The sequence below is a fragment of the Entelurus aequoreus genome, linkage group LG23, assembly GCF_033978785.1.
Source record: "Entelurus aequoreus isolate RoL-2023_Sb linkage group LG23, RoL_Eaeq_v1.1, whole genome shotgun sequence".
NCBI lineage: Eukaryota > Metazoa > Chordata > Actinopteri > Syngnathiformes > Syngnathidae > Entelurus > Entelurus aequoreus.
In genome coordinates this window covers 12,933,021-12,948,688 of record NC_084753.1, presented here as the reverse complement: position 1 = coordinate 12,948,688, position 15,668 = coordinate 12,933,021, and the positions used below count along the sequence as shown (strand labels likewise).

Genomic DNA, 15,668 nt, shown 5'->3' with positions numbered 1-15,668 from the left:
TCTGACGTTGATTTGACCATTAAATTTTGGTCATTTCCCAACCAATATTTTCCAACACAAATACAACGTTGAAACAACATGCTTTTTGACGCCGTTTAATCAATGTTGGGTTCTGACGTTGAGTCGACCATTGAATTCCGGTCATTTTCCAACCAATATTCTATAACACTATTAAAACAACATACTTTTTGACAGCGTTTATTCAATGTCAGGTTGTGACGGTGATTTGACCGTTGAATTTTAGCCATTTCCCAACGAACAAAGTGGATCCAACGTTGGACGTCAACGTTGTCTCAATTGAAAAATACAACTATTTTGTGATGTTGTTTCAAAGGATATGTATGTAAAATCAACATTGTATCAATGTCTTGTGCCTGCCGGGAAGAGCCTTTTTTGTTTTGAAATGCTAATCTACTTTGCAATCTCGACATGCATATTTAATCATTTCAAAATTGTAACCAATTACTACTTCTGACTTCAAAGTAGACACTAGCACTTTCTTCGCCTGGTGACCTTTTGAACTGCGAATAGAACATCACACCCGCATGATCCTTGCACAGCAGCGCTGTATCGATTATCAGAAGCAGCTCAAATCGGACTTATTGTGCGTGCGTATTAAAAATGCATCGCTGCTGGGCGAAAAACAAACACCGGTCGGCAAAAGTGACGCGGGGCTTGTGGAGAGCGCCGCCGCCGCCGCCGCACGAACGTGTAAATTATGCACGTTCATGATCGCATTTGTATGACATAATTCCCAGCCTCACTCATCCAAATAAAAGTAAGTGAATTCCGGTATAAAATATTCATGCTGATGAAGCTCTTCGGAATCAGGCAGCACTTAATGTCACCTATGGCAGAACCTTCCCGTTCACTGCCGTGGTCTCCCAGGATTCCAGGGACAACAATGGCTTTGGGTTTTATTTTCGGCTTCTGTAAATTATTCACTCCGCGTTCCCCGACATTTACGCCGATGAAGTCGCATTCTTCGCTCCCTCACTCACTCCCGCTTTGACAAACTGGTGCGCGCCCCGGATAAGATCTGTCTTTAGCTTATCTCTGCGGGGCCTCGGCGAGCTCTCCCAGGAATATTGATGGTGACACCCTTGTGTGCGGCGACGCCTCCTTTTCAACAGACAGAGCGCCGACTCTTTCGGGAAGGGGTTTTTAGTTCCGTGTTGGGAGCGCCGAACAAGATTGTTAACCCGCCAGGCAGAGCGGCAAAAGCTTTTACATGGCGGTACCGGCGCACCGCAGGGCTCTCGGGGGCTTGGATTAGTCGCGGGGACTTTGAACGGTGCATAATTCATCTCGGCTGAGGTCTGCTTGTTGTCTTGTCCGAGCCCACAGGCGAGACAAGGCTGCTCGGACCGAGCTGATCACTTTCTTTTGCAGACCACAGTGTATCCCCTTATTTCAGGGGTGTCCAAACTTTTTCCACTGAGGGCCGCATTCTGAAAAATCAAAGCAAGCGGGGGCCATTTTGATATTTTTTATTTTAAAAACCAATACAATATATGTATAAAAAATATACATATAGGCCTCCACTCAGGCTTGATCCCGGGGACCCCAAAGGGTTTTGGTCAAAAAAATATTAAAAATATGTCATTATTCAGTATTATTATTTTCTATTATTATTCAAGTTTTAAATCGCTAGATCAACATTAGGTCTATCTGTCAATATAACGGTTTTAAAGATTTAAGTTGTATGCTCTTGTTGTCAAAGAAAACCCTGTTTTTTTATGGAAAAAATACAAAATATGCAATATTTTCAAACAATAAAATTTTTAAGTGGAATATTTGAGATTATATAATAATTGGAGCCTTAAAAAGGTCAGTAACTCATCAATCAATCAATCAATGTTTATTTATATAGCCCTAAATCACAAGTGTCTCAAAGGGCTGTACAAGCCACAACGACATCCTCGGTGTCGAGTGGGTTTGACATAATATTGTGAAAGTCCAACACATCAGCGAAAGTCCAGTCCATGGTGGGGCCAGCAGGAACCATCCCGAGCGGAGACGGGTCAGCAGCGTAGAGATGTCCCCATCCGATGGACAGGCTAGCGGTCCACCCCGGAGCAGAGTAGAAAAGAAAAGAAACGGCAGATCAACTGGTCTAAAAAGGGAGTCTATTTAAAGGCTAGAGTATACAAATGAGTTTTAAGATGAGACTTAAATGCTTCTACTGAGGTAGCATCTCTAACTTTTACCGGGAGGGCATTCCATAGTACTGGAGCCCGAATAGAAAACGCTCTATAGCCCGCAGACTTTTTTTGGGCTCTGGGAATCACTAATAAGCCGGAGTTCTTTGAACGCAGATTTCTTGCCGGGACATATGGTACAATACAATCGTCAAGATAGGCAGGAGCTTGACCGTGTAGTATTTTATACGTAAGTAGTAAAACCTTAAAGTCGCATCTTAGGTGCACAGGAAGCCAGTGCAAGTGAGCCAGTATAGGCGTAATATGATCAAACTTTCTTGTTTTTGTCAAAAGTCTAGCAGCCGCATTTTGTACCATCTGTAATCTTTTAATGCTAGACATAGGGAGGCCCGAAAATAAAACGTTACAGTAATCGAGACGAGATGTAACGAACGCATGAATAATGATCTCAGCATCGCTTGTGGACAAAATGGAACGAATTTTAGCGATATTACGGAGATGAAAGAAGGCCGTTTTAGTAACACTCTTAATGTGTGACTCAAACGAGAGAGTTGGGTCCAAGATAATAACCAGATTCTTTACCGAGTCGCCTTGTTTAATTGTTTGGTTGTCAAATGTTAAGGTGGTATTATTAAATAGATGTCGGTGTTGAGCAGGACCGATAATCAGCATTTCCGTTTTCTTAGCGTTGAGTTGCAAAAAGTTAGCGGACATCCATTGTTTAATTTCATTAAGACACGCCTCCAGCTGACTACAATCCGGCGTGTTGGTCAGCTTTAGGGGCATGTAGAGTTGAGTGTCATCAGCTTAACAGTGAAAGCTAACACCGTATTTGCGTATAATGTCACCTAGCGGCAGCATGTAAATACTAAAGAGTGCAGGGCCAAGAACCGAACCCTGGGGAACTCCGCACGTTACCTTAACATAGTCCGAGGTCACATTGTTATGGGAGACGCACTGCATCCTGTCAGTAAGATAAGAGTTAAACCAAGACAAGGCTAAGTCTGACATCCCAATACGCATTTTGATACGCTCTAATAAAATATTATGATCAACAGTATCGAAAGCGGCGCTAAGATCAAGAAGCAGCAACATAGATGACGCATCAGAATCCATCGTTAGCAATAGATCATTAGTCATTTTTGCGAGGGTTGTCTCCGTAGAGTGATTTGCCCTGTAACCGGATTGAAAAGGTTCACAGAGATTGTTAGACGCTAAGTGTTCATTTAGCTGCTGTGCGACAATTTTTTCGAGAATTTTCGAGATAAACGGAAGGTGGGACACCGGCCGGTAGTTTACCATGAGGAATAACAACATTCATTTTAATTCATTATTATTTTTTGAGCAAAGACACTTAAAAACAAATCACACTAAAATTATTGGGGATCCAAATAATTATAGTGTTAAAAAATAAATTCAATTTTTTTTTTTTTTTACGGTTTACTTTGAACACAATAATCTCGAGATCAACTTCAGATCCATCCGTCAATTATACGTTTTATTGTTGTTTATGTTTTTCGTTTGTTCGTTTTAGGCCCTTCTTTATAAAAAACAGCTCAGTTTTTTATATGGCAAACACAAAATATGCAACATGTTCCCCAAAAATATCTCAGATGTGACGTCATTGGAGCCTTGAATAGGTCAATAATTAATAATGACATTGATTTTGATTCATTATTATTTTTTAAAGAAAGAAACAGCCTGCATGGCAGCTTTGTGTTATTTGAGTAACATTTTCCTGTTACATTTCACCTGTTTGCTCTTTTATACCACTTATCATGTTTTACGTTTTTTTCATTCGTATTTTTAAAATGTGCCGTGGGGCCGTTAAAAAATGACCTGCGGGCCGCACTTTGGACACCCCTGCTATTTGCAAAGACTAGGTAGAACTATGGATGGGTACCAAACCCAACTTCCAGGATAGAATAGAACAGCTTTATTGTCCGTCCGTCTTCTTTCGGGGTCGCGGGGGGTGCTGGAGCCTATCCCAGCTGCATTCGGTACACCCTGGACAAGTCGCCACCTCATCGCAGGGCCAACACAGACAGATAACATTCACACTCACATTCACACACTAGGGACAATTTAGTGCTGCCAATCAACCTATCCCCAGGTGCATGTTTTTGGAAGTGGGAGGAAGCCGGAGTACCCGGAGGGAACCCACGCAGTCACGGGGAGAACATGCAAACTCCACACAGAAAGATCCCGAGCCCAGGATTGAACCCAGGACCTTCGTATTGTGACCACTGTGCTGCCCTTTGACAGCTTTATTGTCATTGGACTTAAAAAAATACCAGATTAACTTTCAGTACAACCGCCCAAGAGCAGACAATAAACAGGGGTATGCAGAACAGGAAGTAAACATCAGCTCAAACAACTAGTCCCTCTGGGGGTGGACTCAGTTTGAGACCAGGAAAAAACCTGGAGCACAATAAGCACATACGGACAAGCACACAAAATAACTTGAGATTTGCAACGGGAAATAACTTGAGATTTGCAACGGGGGGGGGGGGATGATCAGGGCGCTGCTCCGTAAGCCATGGTGTCTTTGAAAAAGGGGGGAGGGATTTATTCAGGACGCCGTTCGCTGGGGTCTTTGCAGCACGGACTTGCCGAGGGAGTCAAATTGTAGCCAAGGATTGATTTTGGTTGGGGCGATCAAACACATTCCACTGGTTTGTCAGCTCTGATTGTCCATTCTGGCACTCAAATTGGACATTTGGCATTGCTGAGTGGAAAGCTTTTCCGAGATGTTATCCAATTAGAGATTCAATTCCAAGATCGCCAAGTGCCCAACCCCGTCCATTGCAACAGGCAGCTTTAGGCTCCCTAAACGGCTGCCATCGTCTTCCGAATTGGTTGATAGACCAGAGCAAGGCTCAATCCAATCAGTAGATGACCTGGTAACACAGTTCCAAATAGATAAATATTGTCAAGGTCTTCGATGGAAAGAACTGCCAGGCACAGGACTCGCCACTTCTCCCAAGGGTCCCTCGTGTATTCGGCTGCAAACAACCCGCCAGGACCGGCAGGTTCTCCCAAACCTGTACTTCTCGCCTAGAAGATTTTGTCAATTAGCTCGCCACCAGCTGGCATCCCCAATGAAATTAAACTACTTCTATAGCACTTATTTAAAAAAATGAACAATTAAAAAATCATAACAAAACTGTATTGATTGTTTTTATTGAGACTTTTGGGGGCCCTTTAAAATGTTTGGAAACCGCAGGTCTGTTTAAATGCTGTTCATGTTAGCCCTAGCGATCGGCAGCGCCAGCTGGTCGCTTGAATAATTAAAGGAGTAAATGCTAACATTAATAGCGTTCAAACACAGGCTTGTATTTACCTAAGATTTTAAAGTGTCCTCAAATGTCTCATAAAAAACGATAAATACAGTTATTGTTTTACATTTGTACATTTTTGAAAGTGAAAAGTGCTATACAAATAAAGTTTGATTTGCTTAGCGGTGCCAGCTGGTAACTGACGATCGGCAGCTCCATCTGGTAGCTAGTGATCAGCTGATGCAACCTGGTAGCTAGCGATTAGCTGGCACCAGTCGGTAGCTAGCGATCTCTGACTCCAACTGGTAGCTCATGATCAGCTAGAGCAAGCTGGTAGCTAGCCATTAGCTGGTGCAAGTTGGTAGCTGGCAATTAGCTGGCGCAAGATGCTAGCGATTAGCCGACACCAGTTGGCAAATAGCAGCGCCTGCTGGTCGCTAGAAAGATGGATTGCTAGCAACCAACAGCTGGCACCGCTAATCGCTAGCGACCAACTTACATGAGCTAATTGCTAGCTACCAGCATGCTCCAGCTGATCACTAGCTACCAGCTGCCATCATTGATCACTAGCTACAAGCTGGCGCCACCGATCACACCAAACTTTATTTGTATAGCATTTTTTCCTTCCAAAAATGTATAATTAAAAAACTGAAAGAAAATGTTTGTGAATGTTTTATAATGAGGCGTTTAAAGGCCATTTGAAATTTTTGGCAAACACAGGCCCGTGTTTGAATGCTATTCAGGTTAGCATTTTCTCCTTTAATTTTACTAGCAACCAGCTGGCACCAGCGAATTGCTAGCTACAAGTTGGCGCCAGCTGATCACTTGCTACCAGCTGTCATCGTTGATCGCTAGCTACCAGCCTGCGCCGCTGATCGCTAGCTACCAGCCTTCGCCGCTGATCGCTAGCTACCAGCCTGCGCCGCTGATCCCTAGCTACCAGCCTGCGCCACTGATCGCTAGCTACCAGCCTGCGCCACTGATCGCTAGCTACCAGCTGTCGCCGCTGATCACTAGCTACCAGCTAACATTGTTGATTGCTAGCTACAAGGTGTGCCACTGATCGCTAGCTACCAGCTTCCAAAAGTGTATCATAAAAAAAAAAAATTGTATTGATAATTTTTTATGAGGTGTTTGAAGGCCCTTTAAAATGTCCTGTGATTAAATGCTATTCATGTTGGCATTTTCTCCTTAAAAGTTCACTCGCTACCAGCTGGTACCAGCTAATCGCTAGCGACCGGCTGTTAATCACTAAAAATCAGCTCGCACGACTAATTGCTAGCTTTTCACAGACTCGCTAGAAATTAGCTGGCGCTGCTAATCGTTAAAAACTACCGCTTATAGCTCGAAAAATGAAAGAAAATGCTATTTTAACCGAGGCTTGTTTTTGCCTACGTTTGCCAAAAGTTTCTTAAATAACAATTAATAGTTAAAAAAAAAATAAAAAAATATATATATCTTACTTTGTGTGCCTAAAAATGCTAAAAATTTTAATGAAAAATAACCGTGCTATGAAATGTTTTATATTGTTAGGTCACTATATAGCGTTCTGACAACCTGCTAACATTAATTAGAGCTAGAGATGTCTAATAATGGCTTTTTTGCCGATATCCGATATTCCGATATTGTCCAACTCTTAATTACCGATTCCGATATCAACCGATACTGATATATACAGTCATTGAATTAACACATTATTATGCCTAATTTTGTTGTGATGCCCCGCTGGATGCATTTAACAATGTAACAAGGTTTTCCCAAAATAAATCAACTCAAGTTATGGAAAAAAATGCCAACATGGCACTGCCATATTTATTATTGAAGTCACAAAGTGCATTATTTTTTTTTAACATGCCTCAAAAAAGCCGCTTGGAATTTGGGACATGCTCTCCCTGAGAGAGCATGAGGAGGTTGAGGTGGGAGGGGTTGGGGGTGGGGGGGGGGGGTAGCGGGGGTGTATATTGTAGCGTCCCGGAAGAGTTAGTGCTGCAAGGGGTTCTGGGTATTTGTTCTGTTGTGTTTATGTTGTGTTACGGTGCGGATGTTCTCCCAAAATGTGTTTGTCATTCTTGTTTGGTGTGGGTTCACAGTGTGCCGCATATTTGTAACAGTGTTAAAGTTGTTTATACGGCCACCCTCAGTGTGACCTGTATGGTTGTTGACCAAGTATGCTTTGCATTCACTTGTGTGTGTGAAAAGCCATAGATATTATGTGATTGGGCCGGCACGCAAAGGAAGTGCCTTTTAGGTTTATTGGCGCTCTGTACTTCTCCCTACGTCCGTGTACACAGCGGAGTTTTAAAAAGTCATACATTTGAATTTTTAAACCGATACCAATCATTTCCGATATTAAATTTGAAAGCATTTATCGGCCGATAATATCGGCAGTCCGATATTATCGGCCATCTCTAAATAGAGCACAAGGTTTTCAAATGTAAACAAACCAAAAAAGTCCGTGCCATGAAGTGAGTTCACTGCACGTGACTGAAACACAATAATATTGTGATAGCAACTCATCATGTCAAACAACATTAACAAGTAATACGAAACAGATTGCATTTGGGACGCCACGCTGCTGATATATTGTGTTCCATGCAGCATAAAAGTAAGGTGATCAATAGAGCCGCGCGTTGGGAAATAAAAGTAATAAGTAATTTGCGCAGCATATTTTCCTAAATCAACATGTCTGCTCAGCAGCTCCATTAGCCCCATGATTTAAGGCTGAGCCGAGTCCAATCGCACGGCGCTATCACCACGTGCAGGCGGGCTTGTGGCGCCGCCCGGGCCTTGGTGCAGGTGCAGGGAACTCATTATCTTCCCTATTAGCCTTCCGAAACGCACGCGGCGCAGCCAAGCGATGTTCAAAGCTAAACTAATAGCGCTACTATCCACCCCGACGTGACCCTGGGATGCCTTTGAAAGTGGATGTGCGCTGGACCAACTGTACGGAAGGTCATCTCCAGAAGAAAGCAGTAGTGGTAGGAAGCAGACCTGTCAAATCTATATTTTCCATATTTCATTTAAATGTACCCTATTTTCAAGTAAGTATGGGCAACGTTCAGATTTCAACCAATACGGTACCAATTCCTGGTACCTGGGACTCGATACCGGTACTAATTTCCTGTACTTTTTTGTTTATTAAATACATATTGTTTTTGATAATAAAATAAGAAATGTTATTGCAATATTTAAAAATGAGCTAATTATAGCTGCAGTGCCATTGTTATATATTTTTATAATTTGCAATATGGCAGCAGTGTATAGTTTATGGTATTTTATAGTTTTTTTGTTGCGCCCTAAAAAGTGTTAATACTGTAAATATTGTACTTATCACACACTGTTTTGATCATAACGTGCATCTTAGTTGTGGTTTTCATGAACACATTTAGAGGTATTGAAGTCGCCATGTAAAATTGCTAATGTTAATCAGTAGCATGCAAAGCCAATGTATATTACCATCAAGCTAGCGCATTTTATTTTTTTATTTTTTTTGTCCTGTCCAGCTTCTCAGGCAAATCATATTGTTGACGTAGATGCCCATATCGGCTGTTCAGATTTACTTTACAAAAGAGAAGTGTAGGATACTTCTCTTGTTGCCTTATTTGTGTTTGACTTTATTAAATGTTTTTATATCATTATTTGGTGCAGCCGGGCCGGAGAAGGAGGGGATAGAAAGAGAAAAAAAGGAAGACAGGGGGAAATTGTGCGGACAAGAGGGGGATTAGACAGAGAGACAAAAACAACAACAGCAAACACAACAATAACAACAATAGAGCAACATCAGCAAATATGATAAGTACAAATATGATGGTAAAAGTGATAGCAAATAAGCAGTTAGCGAGATAAATAATAATACAGAAATGACAATGAGCATTATTACACTACAGAAATACAAATACCAATAGAAATAGCCTAATTGATAATGAACATTACCAATAATTTACCTCTATCATCAACAATACAGTTGTTCAAATGTAACAATACATATATGTAATGATAACTTGAAATACAAAAGAATGCAGATAAACAGAGGGGAAGAAAGAGAAGCAACCTATATTAACCTTGTAGATTGTTATAGTAACAGTAGGTTAAGCTTTGTCAGTGTGCCATGTGTTATCCAGTTTACCCTAGAGTAACAACGTTAAATTATGTTTGATGAAACGTGATTAGCGCATTTTTGGTATAGTTACCGTTGGATTTGTATGTTAATCAGTGCTAGATAGGACCGGCGAGACTCGGTCGATCCAAAAAAAGTACCGGATTTAGTAGTCATTCTTTGGGTATCGTCCAATTCGGGGATTATTTGTGGCCCGTGACTTGTTTTGTTATAGTAGAAAAAAACAAAAAACAAGTTTAAAAAAATTCAAATACAGCAAAAAGGCCTAATGTAAAACATACTTTTTAAAAAAATATTGTCATGCAAATGCTAATCAGTAGCATGTATAGAGCAAAGCCAATATATATTAGCATCAAGCTACCGCATTTTTGGCTATTCAGCAACCCAGGTGCCGTGACACGGTATAGTTGGATTTTACGTGAATCATGGCCGTCTGGATTGGTGCTGAAAAAGTCCCCATCCCACAGCGGTGTGTGACCAGCATAAGGTAGAGGTGCCACGCTGTTCTACCCAACGCTGCAGAGGCTCCTTTTTGTCATATAAATACTGTACATTGTTACAATGCCAACAGATTTTTGGAAAAGACGCCAAACACAAACTGTCCTGAATTTTTGTGATTATAAAGAAAACATACCGTATTTCCCTGACTATAAGCCGCTACTTTTTTCCTACGTTTTGACTACCGCGGCTTATAAAACGGTGCGGCTAATCAATGGATTTGTCTTTGCTAACCACGCTAATGTTGTGTATTCAACAAAAAGTTTTCATAAAACACAAGAGACACTACACACGGCGTGGCGAAGTTGGTAGAGTGGCTGTGCCAGCAATCGGAGTGTTGCTGGTTACTGGGGTTCAATTCCCACCTTCTACCTTCCTAGTCACGTCCGTTGTGTCCTTGGGCAAGACACTTCACCCTTTGCCTCTGATGGCTGCTGGTTAGCGCCTTGCATGGCAGCTCCCGCCATCAGTGTGTGAATGTGTGTGTGAATGGGTAAATGTGGAAATACTGTCAAAAGCGCTTTGAGTACCTTGAAGGTAGAAAAGCGCTATACAAGTATAACCCATTTATCATTTATCATTTACTAAGAAGGTGTGTTATGGTTTGTGCTATGGCGCCATCTTTTGAACGAGTTCTCTCACTGCAGGTGCTGCGGGTTTGAACGTCTGCAGTATTTCCTTCCGTTTAGTGTTTTAGACCGTAAGTCTGCCAGTCGTCCAGAAGCATTTCTACCCCAATGGATTCTTCATTCATCACTCCCAGCAACGTTTGTAAGTTTCACAATACAACTAAAACAATTCATACTTACTAAACCGTCCAATGTGCGATGTCTGTAGGAGTGTTTTCATGCATAGTTGTACGTGCTATCGAAATATGACGCTAGCCTCGTTAGCATTAGTGAAAATGCTAACATTTTTACAAGTGTCTGTGCTAGTATTATTAACTTATCTTATTCCTTTTGTATTGTTTCACAAATTCCTCAGTAAATTCGCCAAAACGTCACCGTGGATTTATTGAGTCCATTTAGCTAATTGGAGAGCTAGCTTTTTCAGTTAGTGGATCCATGACGATGACTTCTGTTTTGTTTGATCAGCCGTTTTACTGCCATGTTACAGACACCTTTTAGAAACAATTAAAAGGTATGTAAATAAACATTTACATAATCTCTCTGTGTAAATAACTAACTAAAATATAGTGGGTGCGATTTAAATACCGGTGCTCTTTAAAGTCCGTAAAATATGGTAGTTTATGGTGGTTTTTTTCTGTTCTTCGTTGCGCCCTAAAAAGTGTTACTGTAAGTATTATACTAATTACACACCAGCTGTTTGTAACGCACATCTTAGTTGTAGTTTTCATTAACAAATTTGGAAGTGTTGAATTCGCCATGTAAAATCGCTAATGCTAAACAGTAGCATGTATATAGCAAAGCTGATGTATATTAGCAACAAGCTAGCGCATTTTTGCTATCGCAACAAGTTACCGTTGGATTTTACTTGAATTGGTGCTTGGTAAGACGGTGCCAAAAAAAGTACCAGTTTCTGTACCCGTCCTTTAGGTATGGTCCAATGGGCAGCCTGGTACCATTTGTGGCCCTTGACTTGTTTTGTTATTAACCTGCAGCACATCGTAGAGAAAAAAAAAGCAAAAATAAATTCAAATAAAGCAAAAAAGGTGTAATGTAAAAACACTTTTTAAAAAGTTTTTCACAAAATAATAAAAAAAGAAACCTACCCTACCCTAAAATAATCGAAGGGTACAATACAGTATTTCGATACTTTTGCTGCACGCAACATCACGTCTGGTTGCAAACTAAACATCCGGCTCAAACACTTGGCGGGCAAACATGCAGTCAGAAGCTCTCAAGTGGGGAATTTTTGGGTAACGTTGCCCTTTTCCAAACCAACAAAGCAAAAATGCTCCAATGTAAGTAAAGTAAGGGTCACTTTTCCAAAATGCGCTAGCTTGATGCTAATTTACATTGGTTTTGCCATATACTTGCTACCGATTAGCGATTTTACATGGCGATTTCAACACCTCCCAATTTGGTAATGCAAACTACAACTAAGATGCACGTTACAATAAAGAGTATTTACCTGACGTAATGAAATTCTGGGCCCCGTTAAAACCTTTGAGGGTCAACAAGGGCATCTGGTCAGCCCTTGATGTTTGTTTTAATGTGTCTTTTTTGCAGTCATTGAACTCAAAACAGCCATCCTGACTAAGTCGAACTAATAAATATTAGCTCAATTTGAAACCTTTGCTGAGCGGAGGATTTGTCGCAAGCTTTGAAGGGTAAAAAAAAAAGAAACACAAAATGTTTTTAAGTCAGTCAGCTGGAAGTTCAATAAACAAACTGATGTTTAATAACAAGTATTACCGTGGATGTGCCACATTGTGAGACCACATCAGTAATAGATTGTCTTTAAAAAAAAAAAAAAAATCCCACAAAGGCAGCTCCATCGATCATAAAAACAAGTCAGGCAGCCAGACAGCAGATTTATGAAAGACAGTAATAATTAAAAAACAAAAAGCTGAATGACATTTGTCCCTGTCATCATACATTAAAATTGCAGGAAGTGTACTTATTTTGGGGAATTGTACCCATCATTCACGGGCCTTTTGTGGGACAAAAACTATCTTTTTTTCTCCTCTGTCTACTAAACAGTGAAAAACTGCTGACAAGGCACAAAATGAGGATTCATCTATTTTGCCGCCTACACTGTACAGCTCTCCCAAAAAAAACAAACATCCAAAAACAGCAACAAAAGCAAGGAACTACTTTTGAGCAGTTCAGCTAGATACTGAGCTGAGAAAAACTTCACACTCTGCTGCGAAACCATCCGGCTGAAAATCCAGCGGGACCACATCATCCACAAGAAAGCTGAGACCTAATACCCAAGCCACCAAAGCGCCCAGAAATTATGTCTATTGTCCTGTTGGAACACCCAACTGCACCCGAGACCCAACCTCTGGGCTGATGATTTTAGGTTGTCCTGAAGAATTTGGAGGTAATCCTCCTTTTTCATTGTCCCATTTACTCTCTGTAAAGCACCAGTTCCATTGGCAGCAAAACAGGCCCAGCGCATAATACTACCACCCCCATGCTTGACGGTAGGCGTGGTGTTCTTGGGATTAAAGGCCTCACCTTTTCTCCTCCAAACATATTTGCTGGGTATCGTGGCCAAACAGCTCAATTTTTGTTTCATCTGACATCACATGGACAAAGATAAGAGACTTTCTGGAGGAAAGTTCTGTGGTCAGATGAAACAAAAATGGAGCTGTTTGGCCACAATACCCAGCAATATGTTTGGAAGAGAAAAGGTGAGGCCTTTAATCCCAGGAACACCATTATTATGCTCTGGGCCTGTTTTGCTGCCAATGGAACTGGTGCTTTACAGAGAGTAAATGGGATAATGAAAAAGGAGGATTACCTCCAAATTCTTCAGGACAACCTAAAATCATCAGCCCGGAGGTTGGGTCTTGGGCGCAGTCGGGTGTTCCAACAGTACAATGACCCCAAACACACGTCAAAAGTGGTAAAGGAATGGCTAAATCAGGCTAGAATGAAGGTTTTAGAATGGCCTTCCCAAAGTCCTGACTTAAACGTGTGGACGATGCTGAAGAAACAAGTCCAGGTCAGAAAACCAACACATTTAACTGAACTGCACCAATTTTGTCAAGAGGAGTGGTCAACAATTCAACCAGAAGCTTGTGTATGACTACCAAAAGCACCTTATTGCAGTGAAACTTGCCAAGGGACATGTAAGCAAATATGAACATTGCTGTATGTATACTTTTGACCCAGCAGATTTGGTCACATTTTCAGTAGAGCCATAATAAATTCATAAAAGAACCAAACTTCATGACATTTTTTTGTGACCAACAAGTATGTGCTCCAATCACTCTATCACAAAAAAAAACAAGAGTTGTAAAAATTATTGAAAACTCAAGACAGCCATGACATTATGTTCTTTACAAGTGTACGTCAACTTTTGACTGGTTGGGCAAACTCCCAACCCGAGGTTTGACAATCCAACGTAGTCTCTTCTCTCGTACACCTGAATAGACCTTAACAGAATGATCCCACAATAGTTGGAGCACACCCTCAAGGCTCCCCTTCTTAAAGCCAGGAACCACCACTCCTGCTACACCTGCATCGCGTCTCAGCTCGTCAAAGTTATTCTAGATTGTAAACCATGCCTCTCATCTGGATAATAGGAGGTCTAGAAGTTGTTCATCTGCGACATTCAGTTTATACCCGGTATATGGAGACTAACACACTACAACAGAAGACAGGGTCAGCAACAACTTTTTTAACTCTTCGTGTGGATTAAAATGTATTCTTGATCTAAACGGGAAGGTATGGACGCCCGATCAGTCTGCCGATGGTTTAAAATTGTACCGATTCATTTACCGTATTTTTCGGAGTATAAGTCGCACCGGCCGAAAATGCATAATAAAGAAGGAAAAAAACATAAGTCGCACTGGAGTATAAGTCGCATTTTTTTGGGAAATGTATTTGATAAAACTCAACACCAAGATTAGACATTTGAAAGGCAATTTAAAATAAATAAAGAATAGTGAACAACAGGCTGAATAAGTGTACGTTATATGAGGCATAAATAACCAACTGAGAACGTGCCTGGTATGTTAACATAACATATTATGGTAAGAGTCATTCAAATAACTATAACATATAGAACATGCTATACGTTTACCAAACAATCTGTCACTCCTAATCGCTAAATCCCATGAAATCTTATACGTCTAGTCTCTTACGTGAATGAGCTAAATAATATTATTTGATATTTTACGGTAATGTGTTAATAATTTCACACATAAGTCGCTCCTGAGTATAAGTCAGTATAAGGCCAAACTATGAGAAAAACTGCAACTTATAGTCCGAAAAATACGCTAGTTATTTTAATCCTATAGACGGTGCCATTATGAAACAGCAACGCAGTATGAGTGCAGTGTCAATACAGTCGGTGAGTGTGCCACACCATAAAAAAATGATGTTTCTTTTTGTGCGGACATGTTTTGCAAAACGATCATAATAATTCATTTAAAAAGTATTTGTTTCTCTAAACGGAACTGTTTAAAAAACTATTGAAATTGAGCAACAAGTAATTTATTTGGTTTGCTGTAAAGAACAATTGATTTAATTAGGTCTTGTGTGATTAGTTTGCTATCTTCTTCACAAAGCATTTATTTAACCTATTTTTTTGTGGGGGGAAAAGTCCATCCATCCATCTATTTTCTACCGCTTGTCCCGTTCGGGGTCGCGGGGGGTGCTGGAGCCTATCTCAGCTGCTTCGGGCGGAAGGCGGGGTACACCCTGGACAAGTCGCCACCTCATCGCAGCAATATATATATATATATTATGCCTATAGATATGCTCAAAGTAAAGTACTAGAGACATAATATATTGCATTTTCACAATGTCATGTGAGCTAGCCATATTAGCAGCAGCAATGCCATCCTAAACAGGAAGATAATAGCTCGTAGCATTCGGACAAGACAGCACCAATAATATTAATAAAACACCACTAAACGTTACACAAACACAGTGATGTCTATTAACAAACTAAATGAGTCTTATATAATCATCA

The 15,668-nt window shown here is 40.8% G+C and overlaps 1 long non-coding RNA gene across 2 annotated transcripts in view; it reads right to left on the bottom strand.

Moving 5' to 3' along the window:
* Positions 1–1,424: 1,424 nt before the first annotated feature.
* The window catches only part of LOC133640731 (uncharacterized), a 35,016-nt gene continuing 20,772 nt past the window's right edge, over positions 1,425–15,668 (bottom strand). Inside the window, exon 4 of one of the 2 annotated variants that reach the window (XR_009824200.1) lies at positions 1,425–1,451. This is a non-coding gene — a long non-coding RNA (uncharacterized LOC133640731). Of the gene's footprint in view, positions 1,452–3,317; positions 5,220–15,668 lie in introns of those variants that run through there. The other variant, XR_009824199.1, reaches the window with a different exon arrangement.